Here is a 23,390-nt window from a genome sequence, read left to right on the forward strand (position 1 = left end):
TTGGTTTTTTTTTGTTTTTGGTTTTTTTTTTTTTGGAAATTATTGGAAATTGTTTCCAAAGGAGTATCTGGGAAGAGATACTCATATATAGGTAGATACTGTGTAGCTCTAAAATTGTTCTCTCTTTCTAAGAAATGCTTTGTTTCCTACTTCAACTAGGATGTTTAAATGGAAACTTTCCTCTCTTCTGGCCAATGTGTGGCTCAAGGGTCCTTTTAGATTTATGTATGTAATTAGTCCAGGGATAGATATCGGACATTTCATACACACTTGACCATCACAGTCATTCTTCAGGATTTTGAACTTATGGCAAAAAAAAGTATGTTTCTTAGTCTGAGTGTGTGTGTGAGTGTGTGTGTGCGTGCGTGTGTGTGTGTATGTGCATTCACTCTGAAATAGTAGACCTGGCAGCTGTTGGAACCACTAGAATACAAGCTCTTCAGAGCAGAGATCTTCTATGCACTCATATTCCCCAGTTCCTACAATAATGCCTGATATATTGTTGAAATAATTAATCAAAGAAAGAAAAAATGATTATTTCCTCCCATGCGGAAGAAACAGACATGGAAGGATGAAGCTGTTGTGTAGAGAGAGGGATAGAGATGAAGAAGGGCCCTTCAGGCTTTGAATCCCTGTGATCGTTTTCCCTAGGATTCCTGTCTCTGACACTGCCCTTCTCTGGGTGAAGAAAGCTGATAATGTATTTTATCTAAGCTGTTTTGAATTTGGATTCTGTCACTTGCAGGCAAAAATATCCTGTATTACATGCCTAAGTACACCCACGTGCGATTTAATATCAACCCAAACCTATTTCTTTCTTTCTTTCTCTCTCTCTTACACACACACACACACACACACACACACACACACACACATTTATTTATTGTGGAAGGAGAGGAACGTGCTATGTGGGGGACAGGGTGGCATGACTGAATTGGTGTGAATATTAAAGTGACCTTGACCTTGAAGCAAGGTTGATGAGTAACTGAAAGGAAAGCTTTTGGAAAATGCACAGGAGGCCATTCCAACTGACACAACAGCCTTTAAGGGGGAAACTTGATGTGGGACAAGAAGGATCTCTCTTGGTCAAAGAGTGAAGACCGAGGCATCATAGGAAAGAAGGCTTACTTGGTGGGAATGCAGCCAAGGGTTTAGAACGAAGCTGCATTTAAGACCAAGCCTTCCTACACTGGGGTTTGCTTCCCTCACCTTATCTCTTGTCTCTGTTTCTCTCAATGGGATAAATCTCTTGATCGACCAAGATGTCTTCAAAACCATGTTTACCATGAGGAATCAAATGCATGTTCCAAATGACTCCCTTGTGCCTCATGCACCTGATAGGTTTGTATATCTTGTCCAGTTACTAGACCTTTATTACTGCTCTAAAGACAGATTAAATTCAAGGAGTTGTTTCCGGGCCAACATTTTTATAGAAAGAGGCCAGAGAGTTACTAAACTGCATTGAGTCCCACAGAGGTTCTTAGCTGCTGCGACCCTGCCTCCTCCACTGACTAATACCAGTTAATTTTCTTGGAGCATAATGGAACGATGTAATGCTACAAAGCTTCTCTCACAACGTGCAAACCTTAAAAGCTAAGTGTGAGGCAGGGGTGTGTGTGTGTGTGTGTGTGTGTGTGTCCATGTCCAGTTCTAAAGATAGCACCCAAGCAACAGAGTCTTTAGCAAAAAATTCAAAACGCCAAACAATTTAAATCTCCAATAGAGGTCGGGTGCTTTGGCTCACACCTATAATCCCAGCACTTTGGGAGGCCAAGGCACGAGGTTAGGAGTTCGAGACCAGCCTGGCCAACATGGTGAAACCCCATCTCTACTAAAAATACAAAAATTAGCTCGGTGTGGTGGCGGGTGCCTGTAATCCCAGCTACTCAGGAGGCTGAGGCAGGAGAATCATTTGAACCTGGGAGGCGGAGGTTGCGGTGAGCTGAGATCACACCATTGCACTCCAGCCTGGACAACAAAACTGAAACTCTGTCTCAAGAAACAACAAGCAAAAACCAACACAACAAAAACCCTAATAGAACACATAATAGAAACAGAAAAAGAGAAAGTAATGGAAAGGGAGGGAGAGAAGGAGAAAGGAAGGAAGGAAAGAAGGAAGGGAGGGAGGCAGGGAGGGAGGGAGCGAGGGAGGGAGGGAAGAGGAAAGAAGGAATGAAGTGAGGGAGGGAGGGAGGAAGGAGGGAAGGAAGGAAAGAAGGAAAGAAGGAAGGAAAGGGAGAGGGAAGGAAGGAAGGAGGAAGGGAAGGAAGGAAAGAGGGAGGGAGGAAGGAAGGAAAGGGGGAGAGAAGGAAGGAAGGAAGAAAAGAGGGAGGGAGGGAAGGAAGGAAAGAAGGGAGGAAGGAAAGAGGGACAGAAGGAAGGAAGGAAGGAGGAAGGGAGGGAGGGAGGGAAGGAAGGAGGGAAGGAGGGAAAGAGGGAGGGAGGGAGGAAGATACAAAACCTGCACCAGTCAAGTGTGACATTTCTGTGATCATTTTAGCTTAATCGCTGCAATACGATACATTGCAAATCATTTAGCCTAGAAACTCTCCCCTGATCCATCACCTCTTAGGTAATTACTGCTTCATTATGCTGAGTTTATAACGATCCATTTACAATCATGGAATGGATCAGCTCCCACCACAGAGAACTACAACAGAGGCTGATTATTCTGGCACCTCTTCCTGTCAGCTGGCCTCAGGAGGAGTTTTCTGTAGCACACGGCTTTCACAAAAGATCTGCAGAGTGAACACCAAGTGCTAATTGGAGAAGGGAGTAGAGAGAAGAGGGTTAATAGTAGATAAAAAATATTATGACAATATTAAGTAAGTCAGATTGCTGTCTGTCAACTCTTTAAATGAAAGTGAACTGGTTAACAAAATCATTTACCTTTCTTTCTTGGGTATTCAAAACTGTGCCTGATTTTTGAAAAAGCCCAAAACCTCTGTTCTTAGCTTAGAAGCAGTGTTAAAGCAATAGTCCTTGGGGCCTTATGCAACTTTGAACCTCAAGCCCACCTTTTAGCTGGAAGGTGTTGAGGGCAGAGGCTCATGGAAAGCCCTGGTGATGGAGCGTTTTGTCCACTACATATATAAAAGGGGAAGCCAGCAATGAGAAGCAGCAGCAAAGATGTAAGAATGAGATTTGACGAAATGGAGAGGAGGAGGCAAGTACTGGAAACAGGAGAACAGTGCCGTCTCGAATCAGATGGAGCCATGACAGCGTGACACGCAAGCAACCCCTGTGATTCCTGATTCAAGGTTAATCAGAACACCATGTCCAGAGCTCCCTCTTTTACAGGGAAAGTGAAATGAAGACAGCTTACTCTTCCACCCCTGAACTCACAACACTATCCCCGGGGTTTTGGGAAAACTCATGTTTCTTTGTTTCCATCTACTTCCCACCCATTGCTTATCTGACTTTGGCTTGGCCACTTCCTGGTTTATTAATTGATTCATTGATTCCTTCATTCAGTCTACATTCGCGCATGTGTTCAAATGTTTTATGGAGTTATTTCCTGTACATCAGCCAGTGTCAGAAGACCTTTACTGAACTTTAGATAGTGAAACAGCACAGGTAGAGGACCCCTGTACCACACTTGTGTAACTGTTGTGTCTGGTACAGGCAAGGTCACAGTTTCACATCAGTCAATGCTTGGCAATCTCCTTGGGGGACGCTATGTCTAGTGCATGCTCTACTCTTCTCAATGGCTAGACATGACCCAGAGGGCTGTCAGAAGCAGATGGTGGGATGCTGGAAGAAAGAGACTTTCTACATGCCGGATTGGGTTTAGGTGGACTGGTATGTTAAATCCAGAGAACAGAGGACTTTAATTAGAGATTGCAACTACCTTCACAAAACAGAAGACCCACAGTGACTGTAAGATTTATTGTGAGGGTCAATGTTCCTGCTGGTTTTAATAAAATAGCCATGTTTTGAGCATTTTCTTTGCATGGAGACTGTATATTTTCTATATATAGTGTTAGGTACTCTTTGCAATAATGCATTGAAATAAATGTAATCCATTTTTTAAGTGGAAAAACTGAGGCTTACAGAAGTAAATAAGTTGCCAAGGATCACCAGTTCTAACATGAAAAGCTAGATCTAAAGCCACAAGTGTTGGATTTCAAATGACTTACTCTTAGTCACGCTGTTATTGTGACTACAAATTATTAAGATCATGTATGTAACATGAAAAACAATAGTAAATGCTCCACAAATCGACCATGTCTTCTCTTTCTTCCTTCTTTGCATTCTTTCTTTTTTAATTAGAAGTGGTTGCTTATTCTGGATAGAGGAATGACTAGCAAAAAGGGTCGAAAGTGTTAAAAGGAACACATTTTATTTTAATTTTAAAAATTTATTTTTTTTCTTTTTAATTTTTGTGAGTACATAGTAGGTGTATATATTTATGGGTTACATGAGATACTTTGATACAAGCATGCAATGCATAGTAATCACATCAAGGTAAATGGGGTATCCATCATCTCAAGTGTTTATCCTTTGGGTCACCAATAATTCGATAAGAAACACATTTTAAAGACCTGAGAACTGTCCCCTCTTGGGAGAGTCTCCCTCATGAGGTGGCTCCTGTCCCCTGGTTGGAGATAATCCTGCACAAGCAGCTCTGTGGCTATTTTCATGAAGATGCTAGTAGAAGGCACTTGGCCATTGAATAGGGACTTGCCCTAGAGGCCCTCAGCTTTTTTCTAACCCCGTTATTCCATGGAGGATTTCACTTTGCTTTGGCGACATTTAACCGCCTATTACCAAGTATGTTTCTGGACTGCAGGTGACTACCAACGAGCCACTCTTCTTTGTTGGCAACATTGCAAGCGTTCTTTTAAAAGAAAATGAGGAGTGGGTGTGGATTATTAAATACACCTGTATATTTAAGGCAAATCACTGATTCAGCATATCCAGAGTGGCAGGGCAGCCTCTCGCCTAAGAGTGAGTGTGTGTTTTAATAATCCATTGCTGTTTATTTGACACACAGCTGTCTGGGTAAATTTAAATGATGTGTATTTAGGAACCTTGATATAAACCACTACCTTAGAAACATAGTCATTTATCAGGGACTAAGTTGTTGTTAATAACCTTCCCCAGGGGAATTGCAAGCAAATGGTTATGGATTTCGTGATATTGGGCCTTCAGTCAGACACGCTGGAAAACTTAATCTTCCATTTCAGAAGAATAATAGGATGTTATATGGTGGAACAGTGACAGGGGTTGCAAAAATAGGCTGCATTATTTTCTCACAGCATTAGGACAAAGGTGGGATTGGGGTGCACATGAATTTGGGTTCAAAATGAGCTCGGTTTTGTGCTAGAAGTATCCTTATAAAGACAAGTTGAGAGCTTTCTCGTGGAGAGAATCATTGATTGTTTCAGCTGTAGGCGAGCTTGAAAATCATCTAGTCTAATCTGATAGTTGAATAATTTTTACTGATGAAGAAACGGTAGCACAGAGAGCTGTAGTGGGGGGTAGGTGGAGGAGTCTTGCTCAAAGTCTCAGAGTAAGCAATGGAGGAAGCCAAGGTGGAGGAATGCCAAGATTCCATTCTTCATGGCCAGGAGACCAGCCTGGCCACAGCAACCGCATAAATATAAAAAAGTGAAGTAGCAGCACCACGCATGTGAGCAAGTGGCTTACCAGGTGATACGGTCAAGAACTGGAGAGATCCCCAGGGACTGGGATAAACAAGGGGTACCTCATGGAAGATGTGAAGGTTTGAAGTGTCTTGGCCTGTGAATGACCCTCAATTATCAAAGAAACCCCAGCACATTACTGATGCAGAAAACATTGGTGCCAACTTGGATGCAGGGCCAAGCATAGCATAGTTTGGAAATTGTCTGCCTTGAGCAGGCATGGAGCAGGGGGAAATGAGATGGGACAGAGAGAAGCACCAACATGTACCACGGCAGTTTCTGAGTGAAGAGCAAAAAAAGTCCTGACATCTAAGTATCCATATTATTTTAAACTTAGAATTTTGTTGCTATATCTGTCTAGATAAAGTAGGACCTGATAATTATACATATTTCTGGTGGAGGACTTTCATGATTTTATCCTCAGTCAGGGTATTGGGTGGAGGGTAACTGAAATGTCACCTCCTCTGTGTGAAGCCTTTTCCAAAATGTCTTGTGCTTAATTAGTTTGCTTACTGCTAGAGTAACAACTTACACATTGTCTCCAAGTTTCTCCTTTGTTTCTACCTCCCCTGATACTCTTTGTTATTTAGGCTGACACCATGTATGAATAATCTTGCTATCTCAGACATGTAGCACAGTTTTCAGGAAATAATAAATGCTCTAAGTATATTATGAGAATAAATGAAAAATAATGAACATTATGTATACAGTACTTTCCATTAATAGTTTTCTAAAATGTTGCACATCCATTATCTTTTTAAATTCTCACAATTTTTCTGGAAAACAGCTCTAATTACTATTCATATTTTAAAGATGGTGAAGCTTGTTCATAGAGATTAATTGTCTAAGATCATGCAACTAGCAAGTGACAGAAATAGGGAGTCTTATAACTCCAGAGTCCTATGGTCCTTTGCACGGTAGGAGCAGATTATCTAGGATAATTGCCTTAAACTCATTTTGCTCCTGCAGACCCAGCTGTCATACTAGAATGCAACCAACAAGCTAATGCACAGTGACACTCACCATCTATTCAGCTGCCTAAGTTAAAACTGTCCGTCCTGTTTAAACCCGTATACGATTGGGCACACAGCCTTGGGGTAAGTAGGACAACTGAAGTATAAACAAAGGGGCCTTGGGATCACAGAAGAGTAAACTATCATCTCTGAGTGAGGAAACCTGGTCAGTTCTCACTGAGAGTTTAGTGATAGACCAGAATGTTAGAGGATCAATACAAACCTGGAATACTAAGAAAGGAAGAAAGTTTTGCTGGATTTGATTGAATGATTTGACTCTAAAAACAAGGCAGTGTGAATATGTAAACACGTCTGAGTACTTGCCGGGGGCCTGGGGATTGAAATGGCAGGTGAGTCGTGGATTATGGAGAAAGATGGTGAGCTGAGAGGGGTCGGGTGATCTAAAGAGCTACACATACCATACCAGGGAGTCTGGACATAACATTGGCAGCACAAGAGCTGTGGAAGAGCTTTACGCTGAGGAACGACTGAGACAGACATGTGCCATAGGAAGATCATTCTGCTAACTTTGTGCAGAGTGGACAAACCCTGACACACATAGCACCTGGGGAAGTTATCACAATAATCTAGATCAGTGTTCCTCACACTTTAGATTTACATTACCTGGGGATGTGGTGAAAATGTAACCCTGATTGAAGAGGTCCAAATGTGGCCTGATATTTTGCATTTCTAACAAGCACCCAAGTTTTGAGCAGCAAAGCGCTAGGGGAGAGAAAAAAGAGTCCTGCTGAAGCCATGGTAGCAGCAATGAAGAGGAGGGGATGCCTCTGAGGCACTTCTGAGGTCCCAGGAAAACCAAACTTGACCTTTACATGGTCTAGCTAAGTTCTACCAGGTATTCTCTGATATCTGCAGCCCATAGGTCCCCTTCTGCACTTTTAGGAGTTTGCTATGCCATGAGCTATTTGGGCATTCAAGCAGACTTCTTTTTTCTTTTTCTTTTGAGACGGAGTCTCGCTCTGTCGCCCAGGCTGGAGTGCAGAGGCGCGATCTTGGCTCACTGCAAGCTCCGCCTCCCGGGTTCACGCCATTCTCCTGCCTCAGCCTCCTGAGTAGCTGGGACTACAGGTGCCTGCCACCAGGCCCAGCTATTTTTTTTTTGTATTTTCAGTAGAGATGGGGTTTCACCGTGTTATCCAGGATGGTCTCGATATCCTGACCTCATGATCCACCTGCCTCAGCCCCCCAAAGTCCTGGGATTACAGGCGTGAGCCACCGCGTCCTGCCTTCAAGCAGATATTTTTTAAAAAAATAAAATAAAAAGGTGTCAAATGTGTTGTTATTTCCTGGCTCCCTATGATATTAAAATTCTCTACAGGTCACAGATTAAATAATAATCTTCTTGCTGCACTCTAGTGGGAACATAGCAGTTGTACTAAAAAATGCTTATCTGACATGGTATGTTCCTGAAACACATAAGAATATTGGCTTTTTTGTTGTTAAAATTAAATTATACTTTTGATTCTGGGAAAGCAAATGTAAAGCTCACAAGTTAAAGTCAATTTCTGGACAAATATTTTATGTTCAAGAATCGTGTGTAGCGTGAATAATTATTGAATTTATCTTATTTAATAGAGTTATGTGTTTGTTAATAAACATCCTTCCTCATCATCTCACTTAGAAAATTAAACATAACTTAAGCTTTTTTTATATAAAGAAAATATTCATACCTATGCACTTTTAAGGCAAAGCCTTGAGCACCCATTTGGGGCTCAGCATGCAAACTTGAGGATTCAAGAATTCAGTGAGGACAGGGTGAGTTATGGCCCTTTGAAAGTGATAAAATCTGATGGTAGGAATGGTAATAGCTGACACCTTTCTTCCTCAAGAGAATGGAAACAAATTGGTTCTAAATTCGATTGAGTTAACTCTGATTCTTTGAAATTGCTTTAGATCCCTGAGCTGGTAGAGCCTGGGCATGAACTTGGCTTAAACTCTAGCGATAAAATGTCCTTTTAGTTTCATTAAGTCTAGAAATGAAAAGGCTGCATGGTCTAAGTAAAAGGTCATGGCTTTTAGAAAAAGACAGATGTGGGTTAAAACCCTCCAGGACTTATCAAACACCAGAATTATGGAGTAATTGTGGGCAAGTTATGCAACTGTGCTGGGCCTCAGCATCTTCATCCATAAAAATGGTGAAAATACACTTGTGAGGCTCAGATGGGACCTAGGGTTGTCACTGCTCAGATGTCCTTTCTCTTTTTCCCTCAATTCTTTTACTTGGACTTCAAGACCAAAAACTGGCATGTGGACCAACTAAAAGCTCTGATGCTAATCATTATAAGAAAAGAGATTCTTATGTTGTAATAAGCTAAATAGTAGCTTTGGTTTCAAAATGTTCTCTGAATATATAAAATGGCTTGTGTTAAAAAAATGTGGGTAATATAAAGCACATTGAATACCGCTGTATTTTCAATGTTAGGGCAGGTGCGATGTTGTGTTGTACAGTCTGCCACCTTTTGGTTGGTTGGATAAAAATAAAATAATATCTTCCTGGAAGACCGGATTGATGGGAAAATACACGTGCCAGTCGTTCCCAGTGAGATCAACTCCCATGGAAATTTTCCTAAAGCAGATATTCCCCTTATTTTAACCTTGAGCTGTGTTCTCCTTTGAAATATTCTTTGTTTTCTTTATATTTTAATATATACTCATTATTGTATTAAATACTCTAGTATTATAGTATTTAATACTATACTCATTAGTTTTGTGGTCACTTATCCTTTTTGGGCCTGAATTAACCAAACACAAAACCCTGTATTCTCAATATGACTCATGACTATTTTAATGAACAAAGTACTTATTTACGCAGTAAAAGGATTCTTTATCAGAAATAGTCTTAATATGTTTTAAGAAAGAATATGCAAAAATATAAAAATTATAGCCAAAGAAATGACGGTAAGAAACTTCAGTTATAATTTAGTCTCTCCACTCACTCTGTGTGCTGATGATAGTAACAAGAGCAATATTAATAATCACCCTTATTTTGCATAATAATTTAGAATTTATATAACATATATGATTCAATTGCTTAGTCTAATGAAACAAATCATCCTGTGATTCACAGATTGAAGCCAACTCTATCTTTTACATGAGTAATCTTCATCTTGTACTTGTCCAGGAAATATTTATTGAGCATATAATATGTGCCAGGCACTCTACTAAACTCTAGGATTATGGTAACTGGCAAAGCAGATATGTATCTGTTCATAGGGACCTTCTGCTCTAATGGAGGAATACAGAAAATAACCAAATAAATATAGATGATGGGGAGTGTCAAAAAAGGAAAAAAAAACAGAGCAAAGGGAAGACTTTGACTGCTGAAGGAGACATAGAATTGGTGGTCAAGGAAGATTTCTTTGCTAGGTGATTTTTTTTTTCCCCATTAAGTATGTTAAGGAAATGAGAGAAAGCAAGCCAGAGGTCTGTCTTGGAAAAGAGGTTTCCCGACAGAGACAACGGCGAGTGTAAAGGGCCCAGCTGGCAGTGTGACCAGTTTGTTGAAGGAGACCAAGGAGACAGGTGTGTCCAGAGCAGAGGAAGCCAGAGAGGATGGAAGGAGATGAGGTCAGAGAGACAGGAGGGAGGCAGAGTAAGCCTTGTGGGCTGTGATACTTTGCAATTGATGTGGGCGTCCTCCTGGAGTTTTGAACATATGACTTGTGATTCCATTCTCTCTTTTATTTTTTATTTTTCTATTTTGAGATAGAGTTTCTCTCTTGTTGCCCACGCTGGAGTGCAATGGCACGATCTTGGCTCACCACAACCTCTGCCTCCAGGGTTTAAGCAATTCTCCTGCCTCAGCCTCCCAAGTAGCTGGGATTACAGGCATGTGCCACCGTGGCTGGCCAATTTTATATTTTTAGTAGAGACAGGGCTTCTCCATGTTGGTCAGACTGGTCTCAAACTCCTGACCTCAGGTGATCCGCCCACCTCGGGCTCCCAAAGTGCTGGGATTACAGGCATGAGCCACCTCACCTGGCCCCATTTTCTCTTTTAAAGGGTTACTCCGTTAGGTTACAGAACTCGACGGGGTGAAGAGTTGAAGCAGGATAGAATGACCATTTAATTTATTATCTAAACCAGGGCACATTTGACAGTGAAAATTGACACTATTTATTACTATGCAGTAGAAATATAACAGCCATTGTGCTGGGCTAACCTGGGTGTGTGTTTACCCTAAAGCAGGCAGACCAGTTGGAAGCTACTACCATAGCCCTGTGTACGTGATGGTCAGGCAGCAGGCTCCCTGCTTGTGCCAGGTGGTCTCCATTTGCCCTTCTGGAAACACTCTCTATCTGTCTTCGCCTTGCTCTCTGCCCGAGGAAGCTGACCTAGAAGGAAATCTTTGGTGGGCTCCTGTGTCCTGTAGCTTCAAGGTGAATTCAGCCAAAGGGGAACTCCAGCTGGAGATGAAGGGAGGGACTATTTGTTCCTCTGGCTCCTTTTTTAAAGGTTGTGTTAAACGAGTTGTGTCCCTTGTTCCACCTTTCTAGGCAGCCTGCTAATGTGACCCTTTCCCCTTCCAGTTTCTGGTAGCCTTTCTCTTTCCTCGTCTCTTTAGTCCTGGAGCTGGCTTCAGTTGCCACTGGCAGCCCAGGGTTCTTCTGCCATCCTTTGGGGGTCTCCCTATCACCCAACCTGCACCTTTATTGTTAGTCTTTGTGCAGACGATGTCTTCTTGAATTATCCAAGTTTGGCTGTGCCATCTGTTCTTTATGGGAGAATGCCTGGTACACCGCCCCTCCCTGAAGACAGTTCTAGGAATGAACCGCTGCGAGATGTGCCTAGCAAATGGGATCTCAGATACACCAGGCCTTGGAATGGCCTCCATAAATCATAACGTGCATTAATTTCTTAAGGGAACAAAGAAAAAGCAAAGAGGATACTTATCTTCTGTGACTCCCTTTAAACTCAGGAATTTATTAAGGAGCCCTTGAAAGGAGGTGTTCAAGACAAATCTTAAAATACTATGTTTTTCAACTGCAGCCTGAAAGGACTGTTTCATATTTCAAAATAGGTTATCGTGTGCCTTTATAATGAGGAGAGTTTCTCAGGAAAGGCAGCGCCAGATTGTGCCTTTGCCTTTCAAGGAAGTTTTCTTATTTGCACACTACTGAAAGGGTTTCACCTCAAGAAGGTGGCAGAGAAGAGGCACTGCTGGCTGATGCTGAAGCATAGCTTTGTGATGTTGAAAAAAAGGGATCAGAATAAGAATGATTTAAATCAAAAATAGTTCCTTAAAGTCAGGGTGAACAAAAAAAAATTGAGTTTGGTGCCAGATAAAATGCAAAATAGCTTCGTGGGAACGCTCTGGGTAATTGGGATGTTGTGTATTAGTTTCAATGACCTTGGGAAACTGAGTAACCAGGAAATTTGAAGTCTTGCTCCTCACATTGTCCTGGAGGCAAAGGGGCAAGAGAGGGCTAGAGGGTTATTACAATCTCTAGGAGCCCCACACTAGCAGAAGACCTGTTGGGAAACCGTCCCTTAAGTCTCCATATTACAAACACTTTGTACCTAGCAATGTTTTAGAAATCCATAAATGTTTATCAGGTGAATGAATAATGAATGAAGTAAAGAACGAGAAGTGAATTTCAGGATACAGGAAAATATCATGCCATCCATGAGGTTTATTGCTTCAAATTGAACTAAATTGGTAGGAAGAATTAATCAGGAAAATAAATAGACTCTCTCTCATTGTGTAACCTAAATAAATGATTGCTTCTCCAATACTCTTCACATTCAAATTGTTCCTTTGAATTAAAAATTCTAGTAAAGACTCACACTATTGTGATGTTCAGATTGTGATAATATGATTTCTTTTCAACTTCAACTGCTGAATGAATGCTTTTTTGATTAATGAGGATAAAAATAATTTATTACCAGGTTTTGCAGGATAATTTAACAACATTCTAAAAGAGAGATGGTTATTCCCTAGAGAGTAGACAGACAGAACTATCAATGGACAGCCCAAGAAAAGGTGTCTAATATTCTTTAGGGGCAAGCATTGTCCAGCCTTGGTAGCAGCAGAAAGTTTGCAGGAAGAGGAATGACAGGTTCTCAGAGAGAGAGAGTGAGTTGCTTTTTATTCTTAGCTTCCCTATGGAATCAGTCAATGGCTTTGAACCTCAGATTACGTAGAGGCCCCAATTCACTGTGAGTCTTTATACACTTGCCCCTTAGGACAAATGTAAGTAATTGGATTACTTCTCTTCGAGGCATTAGCATTTAAGCCTTAGCTCAGTGTTGTCCTTAATAAATAAATTTCAAGCCTCAGAAAAGAGAGTTTCAGTGATGAAACAAGTGCAATAATCTTTGTTCTTTAAGCCACAACCGACGGGCAGGACCTATTTTAACATAAGACAAAGCCTAGAGCATTCTATAGAGTGAGATAGAACACTGACTCATGCATTGTTCATCGTAAGTATAATACTCTTCTTACTAATTAATTAATTTAGATTAATTTTGGCTCTTCACATTTGAAAACATCATATAATCTGCAATGGGGAGGAACTACATACTCTATTCTGACAAATAAGACTTTCTCAAAGCAAAACCTAGTAAGTAGATGATTCTCAACTGGAACATAAATCTCTCAAATTATTGACCCCATCTCTTTCCAAAATACCACCCTGCTACACTTGATCTCTTTTGATCCCCAGAGGTTTTTTTGTTATACCCCTTTCCCTGCATTGTTCTGCAGACTGGTCGTATTAGTGGATATAAACTATCTAGGTAGTGAAGACTCTAAATATATTCTTCCAGCTACTATTTAGCTATTTCCAGTGAAAGAGTTTCTTTGCTCCAATTATCTGAGTAATTTAAATACATAGAATCAATCTGAGTTTATACCCAGTGCTAATGCTCAAACCATTTTCTTCCTCCTTTCTGAGTAATAAAAATTTTAAAAGAACAGAAAAAGCATTAAATGAATATATTTTTGCGGTCGTTTGAAGGTCTGTAATGAGAACAGAAAATACATAATTGAACACAGAGTAGTACAAGGTAAGTCATCAGTGTAATAAATTGAAACACACAGTCGTGCAAAGTAATAAACTGGAACACTTTTGTATGAGGTCAGGTGTGTTGCTTTGAAGTTGAACTGCAATTTGCCTTCCCTAGGATGGAACTGTCTCATGATTCCGCATGCTCATTGATCTACAGTCACTTAATGAGGCAAAGGGTGACCAACAGGTAATGTAAGAAAATTTGCTCTAGTACCCACAGGGCTAGAGAGCAGCTCAAGCCTTGAATATGCAAAATTAGATTTCTTTATTCTTGAGTTGATTATCAGACTAAGTTCAGTTTGCACTGTGACATCTTACAGGTGCCTTAATGTTACCCCTGACTTTCATTGCCTATAAGTAGATACAACGACACCAACCACAAAACTTTTTTCCAATTGCTCGGCGAACAGCAGATCAGGGATCTAGTCTTAGCTTTACCAAGATTCAGTATATGAAGAAACAAACTTTTCTTCAAGGGCCCTAACTCAAACTGGCCCCTCCAAATCCTCATTCACTCCCCACTCCACCGTATCTTATAGGGCCATACAGAGTATGAATATGTTGGTGCAAGGGATGTTTTCTGGGGCCTTCTGGAAGAAGAGATAAAACCAAATCCCAGAAATTATAATGTAGTTAAGAACCTACGGGTATAAAAGAAAAATTGGCAGGTGTCTGAAAACAAGCAAAATCCAATTAGCTAGAGAATTCTTCCTAGAGGTGTTTGATGAGCATGCCTTCCAGCTGGGCCAGAACTACTACTATCACTTTATTCTACAATCACTCTCAGGGAGATCTCAAAATGTTTTATAAACATTAATGAAGCCTTAGAACCTGTCTTTGAAGAAGACTTGAATGAGCAGGATTTGGCATTCCAGATATGGAAGGGGCACCTGTTAGGAACAATCTAGTAATGATGTCTTTATTTGAGATCTCTTCCGTTCTGGACATAAAGCTGCATCTGGTGTCTTAAGTCATGGCACACTTTTTCATGTCAGCAAATCTTCCCAGAATGGAGCATGATTCCGAACGGCTTTGAGGGTTTGCCTCAACTGTTAATTGAATTATTCAACAGATGCCTTTGGAGTACCCACAATGTATTCAGCCTGTATTAAGTATTTTGAGGCCTTGAAATGGGGACCTGAGATAGTGAATCATGTGACAGGGGTGAAAGGAAGGGATACGCACAGAGAAGGATGGAAGGAGAGTGAGCCATGGTAGGGAAAAGTGGCCATTGAGGAGGAAGAAGACCTGGTTTGTTAAGACCTACTTTTTTTTTTTTTTTTTTTTTTTTAAACAGAGTCTCTCTTTTTTTTTTTAAACCCAGGATGGAGTGCAGTGGCAGAACTTCGATTCACTACAACCTGCGTCTCCTATTTCCCAGATTCAGGCGATTCTCATACCTCAACCTCCTGGAAGCTGGGATTACAGGTGCCTGCCACCACGCCCAGCTATTTTTTATATTTTTAGTAGAGACGAGGTTTCACCATGTTAGCCAGGCTGGTCTCAAACTCCTGGCCTCAAGTGATGCACCCACCTCGATCTCACAAAATGCTGGGATTACAAGCATGAGCCACTGCACCTGCCCCCCCCCCTTTTATTGTGGCAGCGTCTTACTCAGTTGCCCAGCCTGGAGTGCAGTGGCGTGATCATAGCTCACTGTAACCTCAAACTCCTGGGTTCAAGCAATCCTCCCACCTCAGCCTCCTGGGTAGATAGGACTGCAGGTGCACACCACCGTGCTAGCTAATTTTTAAAAAGTGTTTTGTAGAGATAAGTCTCACTATGTTGCTCAGGCTGGTCTAGAACCCCTGGCCTCAAGTGATCCTCTTGACTTGGCCTAGTTCAATGTTTAACTAACAGGGCACTTTTTTCCTTGTTGATATTAATATATCCAGAGGCTGACGTATGAGTAAGCTGGAGACAAACATCAATAAGACACTTCTTGCATTACCAGTTACACTTGGAAAAATCAACCTCCACACCCCTACCTGTCGTTCCAAGTTAAAAGCACTTTTTGTGAACTTGTATATAAATTACTTCTTTCTTACTAAAGCAAAATTCTACTTGATTTAAGAGCAGCAAATTAAAAACTTGGCGTTCAATAGCAAAAAGTCTAAAGACTCCAAGAATGTTCTATTGCTGTTAGCAACTAATATTCTTTCACAAGAAATCAGTGGCGCTGAGTGCATGACAAGCATCCCCCTCATTACAGGCCTTTTACCATTTCGAGATGCTGCGTATGTCAAGTTGACCTCACAGTGACTTTTCTAAAACTACAATTAAGACAGAGGAAAAAAGGATGATAAAATACAGAAGTTGAAGTTAGAAGCAAAGCCACTTGGCTCAGTTTAGTTAAATTTACTATTAATGAGGCCAAGGTGAGGTTAAAGCCCCTGTCCAACTGCTTACCTTTACCTATCTCCTTGACTAGATTCTTAACAAATCTGGCTATCTCAAGTGGGTCCAGCCAGAAAGCAAAGGGGCCCTCACCCAAGGAATTCACTGTACATGCCTTGCTCAGACTGGAGTTAAGGTTATCTCTTTTAGAAACAATGATAATAATGGCTATTTCCAACCTCATATTTTGGAAGTGACATTCTCCTTTTATTGTGGCTCTCCTAGTACACCAAGAATTTTATTTTTTGTTCCATCAGATTACTGTTTCTCCCATGCCTTCCTTCCCTTTCACCCTCAACAGAACTGACTGTTTCGATCTCCTACAATGAGGTGCCAGCAGCTGGAAATAAAAGGAACATGGATGAGATTCTATTCTGAAACATATAGAATCAAAAGGAGTGGGTTGTGTTGATCACACTGCCCCATCTAATTCTTCTCATATTTAACATGAGATTCCTTATTTCAAAGGGAAAGCCATATTTATCTCTTTCTTTAGAGTCTTGGCTCCCTCATTAGTTCATTCATTCAAGCACTCAATTAATACTTATTGAGTGCCAAACAGTGTGCGAGACATGAGGACGAAATGGTGTGCAAAGGAGCAAGTAAAATCCCTGCTCTGATGGAACTTCCAGCCTATTGAGAGAGGCAGACTTAATTAAGTGATCACACAATTAACTCTAAATTTTCCTGTGATAAATGCATCAGAGAAAAAGTACACAGTGTCTTGATCTAGGCAAGCGTGATTTCCCTTTGGCTGGGGCTGAGGTCTCTATATTTCTAAAAATCAGTCTTGTAACTATCCCTACTATTCAAAACAATTCGATTCTTGGGTCTTTGGGAATTTGCACAGTAGCTATGTCTTTTTCTGTTACCCCATTATTTTTTCAGTGGTCATCGGGGCCAGGGAGACTCTCAGGCTCTTACAACAATGTGGGGGAGTAGAAGGTTTACAGTATCTCTTGAGAAGACATATGATCTGGCGGCTAGCTCAGATCAACTATTTACTCACCCTGCACCCTTATACAATTCTCTTATTCTCTGTCTATAACGTCCTTACCTGTGAAATGGCCATACTAACAATCATCCTCCTAGGATGTGTGTCACACTAATATGCATGGAAACAGTTCATAAATGGTGAAGTATACAGATAGAGTAGCACTATTATTATTTTTGTCATGAATATAATGACAACAACAAGAAAAGTTGAAGGGAGTAAACATGAAAGTTCCGTGGTCTTTTTCTTTTATCCCTTGTTTCCTGCCAGAAACAGAAGAGCCGTGGGTAGGAGCTCTTCATTTTTACCCAGGCAGACCTTGTCACAGCGTGAGCTTTCTAGCTTATGGTGCCCATAAATTTCCTACACCAAAATTGGAATACACAATCTGACAAAGGGTTTTTTTCCCCCACCGATAAATGGCTTTATTTCTATGAAAATCTACAATAATTACAATACTTTAAGATATAATTGTAACGTTTCAACTCTATGTGAAAGAATAAAAGAAAATAAAATGGTGTGTTCTGAGAAATAGTATGACTCAACCCTTGCCCCGCCTTTGTGAAAAATGATTGCAGATTGGAGTTTCTTCCAGGTCTGGTGGCTTTCAATGCAGGGTGAATAAATCTGTTCCCGTGGGCCACCTTCTGAAAGGATGATCTTCGAGGTTCTGAAGATATTTATTTACCTCTGCCATGATTTAGAGGCAGACTCCTCCTTCACAGGTTCCCCCTGCCCTTTGCGGCTGTAACATATCCCTCTGGATTTATGTTGCTACCCAGTAGCGGGATTTGTGAGTTCAGATCATGTTTCGAGCACCACCCTGGCTAAGACACATTTATCACAGCTGTGCTTCACCCTATTTGCATTAGAGCTTTTACTGTCTATATTGTTAAAACCAACTGTTTTAACTGTGGGCTGGGAAGTAGTGTCTCCCAGATCTATCAGCAACACAAAATTCTGCCTTTAAAATCAGGAGAGCAGAACTTAATGGTGCCCCACTGCTGAATGTACCTCCACCTCCAGCCTTAACTCTACTGCCATTATATTAGGCATCAGTAGAGGCAAGGCCCAAGGTCACCTTAAGACAGCCTTATCAAAGAAGCCAAGTTTGATGATGGATCTTAGAGTATCCGGGGCAAAGGGATCCTCCAGAAAGAGCTGCTTCCAGCTTGCCTTAGGTAAGTGGCTCATTTGGAAATCTCAATATCAGAATATTTATGACCTATAAGACATCAAATAACTTGAGCTAATAATGAGACAGAATAGATCAAAGGCAGAGCTGGGCTTCAAAAGCATCAAGACAGTAAGATCAGGGTTATGGGGGTATGGAAAAGGAGGAAGGATTGAATAGGCGAAACATCAATCTGGCTATGGTTTTGTGGTGCTTGAGCAATTTCCGTGTTTGCAAGGATGAAATGTTGCTGCTTGTCATCCGTGAAGTGTTACTTAGTAAAACAAAACCAAACATTAAGTCATTCCCAAGACCATTTGCAAAACAAATTGATTTCTTGTGCCTGGTTTCAAGCACTTAAAGGGGGATGTGAGTTCCTGGGATCATAAAGAATTTTTGTGTTTTTTGGAGTTTTTTTCTTGTTGTTTTGCTTTTGTTTCTTATGGAAACAATAAAACATAAGAAAATTCCACTTAACCTCAGTCTTAAGTACTATCTTATATTTCTATTTCTGAACCAGTCCTATGGTGACATCTTCCTAGGTGTCTGCTGAACTATCCCTCACTGCCAGGGTTATCATGCTCTTTGTGGTATTTTACCACCATACACCTAATGCAGTCCTTCAAGAAAGGCTGCTCCAGCTGCCTCCTCGGCCACCATGTTCATCGTAGAGCTTTTAGTACACGGTGACCTCTCTACTTCTAACTCACAGCCTTCACCGAGCCTCTCACTCAGCAACTGATCACACTCCTCCCTGTGACATATCCTATCTTGTAGTCTTTGTCGTTGTTTAGTATTGGATTTTTTTGAGAGAAGGGATTTTATATATAGTATATACCAATTAATTTATATATGAATATTATTCACAAACATGTTAATATTAATGTATAATTATAATATTAATTATATATTTACATATTTTAAAAGCAAAATTTGATGGAGCGAATTTTGGATGTGACATTCTTTGCCAGACTAACTTCGGCAACTTGGAAAAAATGCCAATGATCTAATTGTATCACTTTTGGTAACCCCATGCTAGCTGAGACAGTATCCTGGGTATAACAGATGCACAATATTTTTGTTACTTGCTGATAAACTCTGTTTGCATCCCTTGTAACATTATCCTGTCTGGGTAGATGGGTGTGGGGTATAGATCTCATGTGATCCGGAAGGGCTACATTTGGACCAGGACATCTGATGACCAGGTTAAGTAGGAAGGGCTGCTCCAGAAAGGTTATCCACAGGTAGCAAGAGCCCATGAGAACAGGAGAGGGCATAGGTGAGAGGCCCAGGAGTCATTGCACCAAGCCCCGGCAGCGTGGAGAGAAAGTAAATGTTAGATAGACAGGAAGGTTGGCAGCCAAGAGTTTCAGGAAAAGCCGAGTGAAAAATAGAGTGAAATTGACAGTGGAGCATAGAGCAAGGGAAGCAAACTATTCAGAATTCAGTGCAGGGACTCTGGGCACGTGGTAGATGTTTCTTTTATGGCACTTATAATAACAACCAGAACAATGGCTAAGTGATAGATATGGCCTTAAAAAATTCTCCTGCCCAATCCTATGGCTTCTTTCACTCCCTTGCTAATTTGCACAGCGATTTTAAGGCTATAACAGGGACAAGACAGGTTTGTTATGAATAGTTCCTAGATATGGAGCCTCTTGGAGAAGCACACTGGTTGGAGAAGCACGCTGGTTGGAGAAGCACGCTGGTTGGAGAAGCACGCTGGTTGGAGAAGCACGCTGGTTGGAGAAGCATGCTGGTTGGAGAAGCACGCTGGTGAGGACGCTATTTGGGCTTCATTCTGTTTATTGGCCCCAGTCTGCAGGTAAAACCCATCAGCCCGGCTGCCGTGCTGCCCAGAACTCAGACTCAAGAGGGATTCCTGGGAGAAGGGCTTGTGCGGATTGATGCAGTCCCATTTTCATGCTGTCAAAAACAACATGGTGACTGTAAGAGAGCTGGGTGTATCTCATCTGAATGAGACTGCATTTTGAAATACCTAAATTGGAAGACTTTTCACGTATTAGCATTTTGCTTGATGAATATCAAAGGAAGGAAGAGGTGGGAGAGAAACAGTCAACATTATTTGTAACCTTTGCAGGAGAATGAATCTTGATTTTTTCTCTTCTGAAAGACTACTCGTTCCTTCTTTTTTTCTGCCATGAAAAGTTGAGACTGAAATTTCTCATCTGCTGGTGTCCTTCTTCAGCTGGCTGAATATTCTTGGGCTGAGTCTCATAAGGAAGTTTGTTTTGCCTCTCCAGCATATCATACACATTTAAATGATTAGTCTCTCTTTCTCTCTCTCTCTCTGTCTCTGTGTGTAATATGTATATTACACACACACACACACACACACACACACGTATTTATCCTCAGAGAGTTCCTGTGGTTGAAGATGGACCTGGACACAGCACAGCTGTTACTGCCCTGCTGTCTGCCTTTTAGCAAAACCACTCTGCAGGAATCCTGTTCGTAGAAAGCCCAGGAAGTCTCTTGTTTCTCCATTCACAGGAATGAAGACGCTACAGCTTGTGCTTTCATAGATGCTCTGAACACAGACGTGCTTTCATCTTCCACCTTTTGGACTAAATCCAATAATAGTTACTGGTTCTCTAACACGGTTTGGCCAGTAGGCCTAGTAGAGACTGCAAACTGAGCTGAGGTGTATATATGGCCCCTTGAAGTACGGCCAAAAATAGCAATTGCCTTGGTCACTCTAACCGACCTGTGTTCAGAAAAAAGTTGCTAATGGTGGGAGTTTTATAGCTGTGTTTTCCCTTGCCTGGCAGACATGGGTGCAGCTGTGCCATTTGAGAACTCATATTTCTTCAGTAACATGAGCTGAAAGAAGAAAGCAGTTGTAACAAATCCTATTATATAGATGGGTAAACTGAGGCTGCATGATTGTGCTGTACCCAAGGATCATCCAGGGATTTGCCAAAATCAGCTAGAGTTGAGCCAACTACCAGCATCCTGACCCCAGACTGATGCCCTTAAATCAGAACACATGTGCTCTACCAAACAGTTACTGAATTTTACAATGCAAATAGGACACAAAGCTAGACTCTGAGAGCCAGTCATGGCATAGTTGTAAAATGACCTACCTTCAACTGTAACTATATATTTTGTGCCTTTTCAGAAGTAGCAGAATTCTAAAAGTAGTGCATTGTGCCCCGTTCTTTACATCCATGGTGGTGTTTAGTCCTGCGTGGTGGTTTTAGTCTTGTATTTGTAAGGATGTGAAAATCAGGGGAAAAGGGGAGGCGAGAGGACACTGATTCAGCACCTCCCCCAGGATCTGTACTGAATAATCTTCCATTTGTCTCAGGACCACCTCACCTTGGGCAGATCATTTCACCTCCCTGGGCCTCATCGCTTCTTGAAAATTATAGAAGGGATAAAATGGGCTGATGTACACAAAGCGTTTACAATAGTAGCCAACACATAAAATATTTAGGGTTATAATTGTATATCTTATGACCATCTACATCTCAAGAAAATAAAATTCAGAATTTTTAATACTTCTCAAGATTGCACAGCAGATAAGAAACTAGTACACACACCCATGTCCAGGTCTAGAGGCTTAGTAGGACCAAAATGACATCTCTGAAATATTCTATGTCATTTGCTGAGAAACCTTTAAATTCTTCCATGAGGCACACATTCCAAAAAAGAGTAGGCAGATCCAGCAGAGAAGGGAAGGGCAGGGTTGGGGGAAGGATTCCTCTGATGGTCAGAAAGCTGAAGATTGATGAAAGAGCAGCCAGTAGAGAGCATTACCTATTTAGCACCACTGCTCCCTGGAGGAAAACAAGAGATCGTTTCTGAAATCTACAGAAACCAAAATAATTAATGGCCCAATATATGGAAGTCTTTCACATGGCATTTTTTACAGCTGACCAGTCTCCATTTTAAGAATTCTCCTACACAGTACTTTTTAACACATTTTCTCCAGTTGTCTCAATAATTCACTTGAGGAACAACAGATTGTTCTTCTTTCCTATTAATTATAAGATAAGTTATAATTTCAGTGCTTCAACAGTAGCTATATGGACACTGTGTCATTTCAGTAGGAGCTGATTATTTTCACCTTTTCCATTTTAAGTTAAACAATCTCTGGGTTAGGATGATCAACCTGCAGATCTTTTGGCATAAAATAAATCATCCATGGTAACACACTGACAGACTTCTCTGTAGGGCAATCAAGCATCTTCCCAGGGGACTCTAGGCTAATCTGGACTTTACACATTTTCTGTAGGTAGCATGAGAAAGACAGGTAGCAGGCTGCCTTCGTGTATTAGACCTTTCTTGCATTGCTATAAAGAAATGCCTGATGCTGGGTAATTTGTAGGAAAAGAGGTTTAATTGCCTCACAGTTCTGCAGATTGTTCAGGAAGCCTAGTAGCCTCTGCTTCTGGGAAGACATCAAGAAGCTTCCAATCATGGCAGAATGCAAAGGGGGGCAGGCATCTCACCTGGTGGGAGGAGGAGCAAGAATGGGGGCAGGGTGACACACACTTTTAAACAACCAAATCTCGCGAGAACTCACTGTCGTGAGGACAGCATCAAAGGGATTGTGCTAAGCCATGCATGAGAAATCCACCCCCATGATCCAATCACCTCCCACCAGGCACAACCACCAACCTTGGGAATTGCGTTTCAACGTGAGATTTGGGCAGGGCAAATATACACACGGTATCACTTGGTTAACTCCAACAGGAGGTGTGAGATGTTGCTCCGTTTACCTTAGGAAGGGAGTTCAAGGCTCTGTCATGTGCCAATCTTCTATTCTCTCTCTGATTCTCTTTTCAGCTGGGTTTTAGGTTTAACGCAAAGAAAAACATGGGCCTGGTATTCACTTATTGCTGTGTATTTCTCGAACCTTCCTAAAAGAAACAAACACACAAACAAATAAATAACTCTCCTTTCCTTGTGTGGCAAGAAGTCTCTAGGTATAAATTCCACTCCCAAAGGAAAAGTAGCACATCATATTTCCTAACAGAAAACTGTGATGAGGGGGAAAAAGGACTGTGTCCAATGTCACGTTAGATACAGGCTTTTTAAAAAATGAATGCATTGGAAAGCAAATATATTGGCACTCACCATAACCCTGACATTTTGACAAATACC

The 23,390-nt window shown here is 41.2% G+C and overlaps 1 long non-coding RNA gene across 3 annotated transcripts in view; it reads right to left on the minus strand.

The window, feature by feature from the left end:
• LOC102128208 (uncharacterized) overlaps positions 1 to 23,390 on the minus strand; it is a 311,614-nt gene that overhangs the window by 31,733 nt on the left and 256,491 nt on the right. For 2 of the 3 annotated variants that reach the window (XR_006692095.3, XR_006692094.3), the window contains one exon: positions 23,006 to 23,146. This is a non-coding gene — a long non-coding RNA (uncharacterized lncRNA). Of the gene's footprint in view, positions 1 to 22,281; positions 22,736 to 23,005; positions 23,147 to 23,390 lie in introns of those variants that run through there. The other variant, XR_006692096.3, reaches the window with a different exon arrangement.

Source organism: Macaca fascicularis, chromosome 14 (assembly GCF_037993035.2).
Source record: "Macaca fascicularis isolate 582-1 chromosome 14, T2T-MFA8v1.1".
NCBI classification, from domain to species: domain Eukaryota; kingdom Metazoa; phylum Chordata; class Mammalia; order Primates; family Cercopithecidae; genus Macaca; species Macaca fascicularis.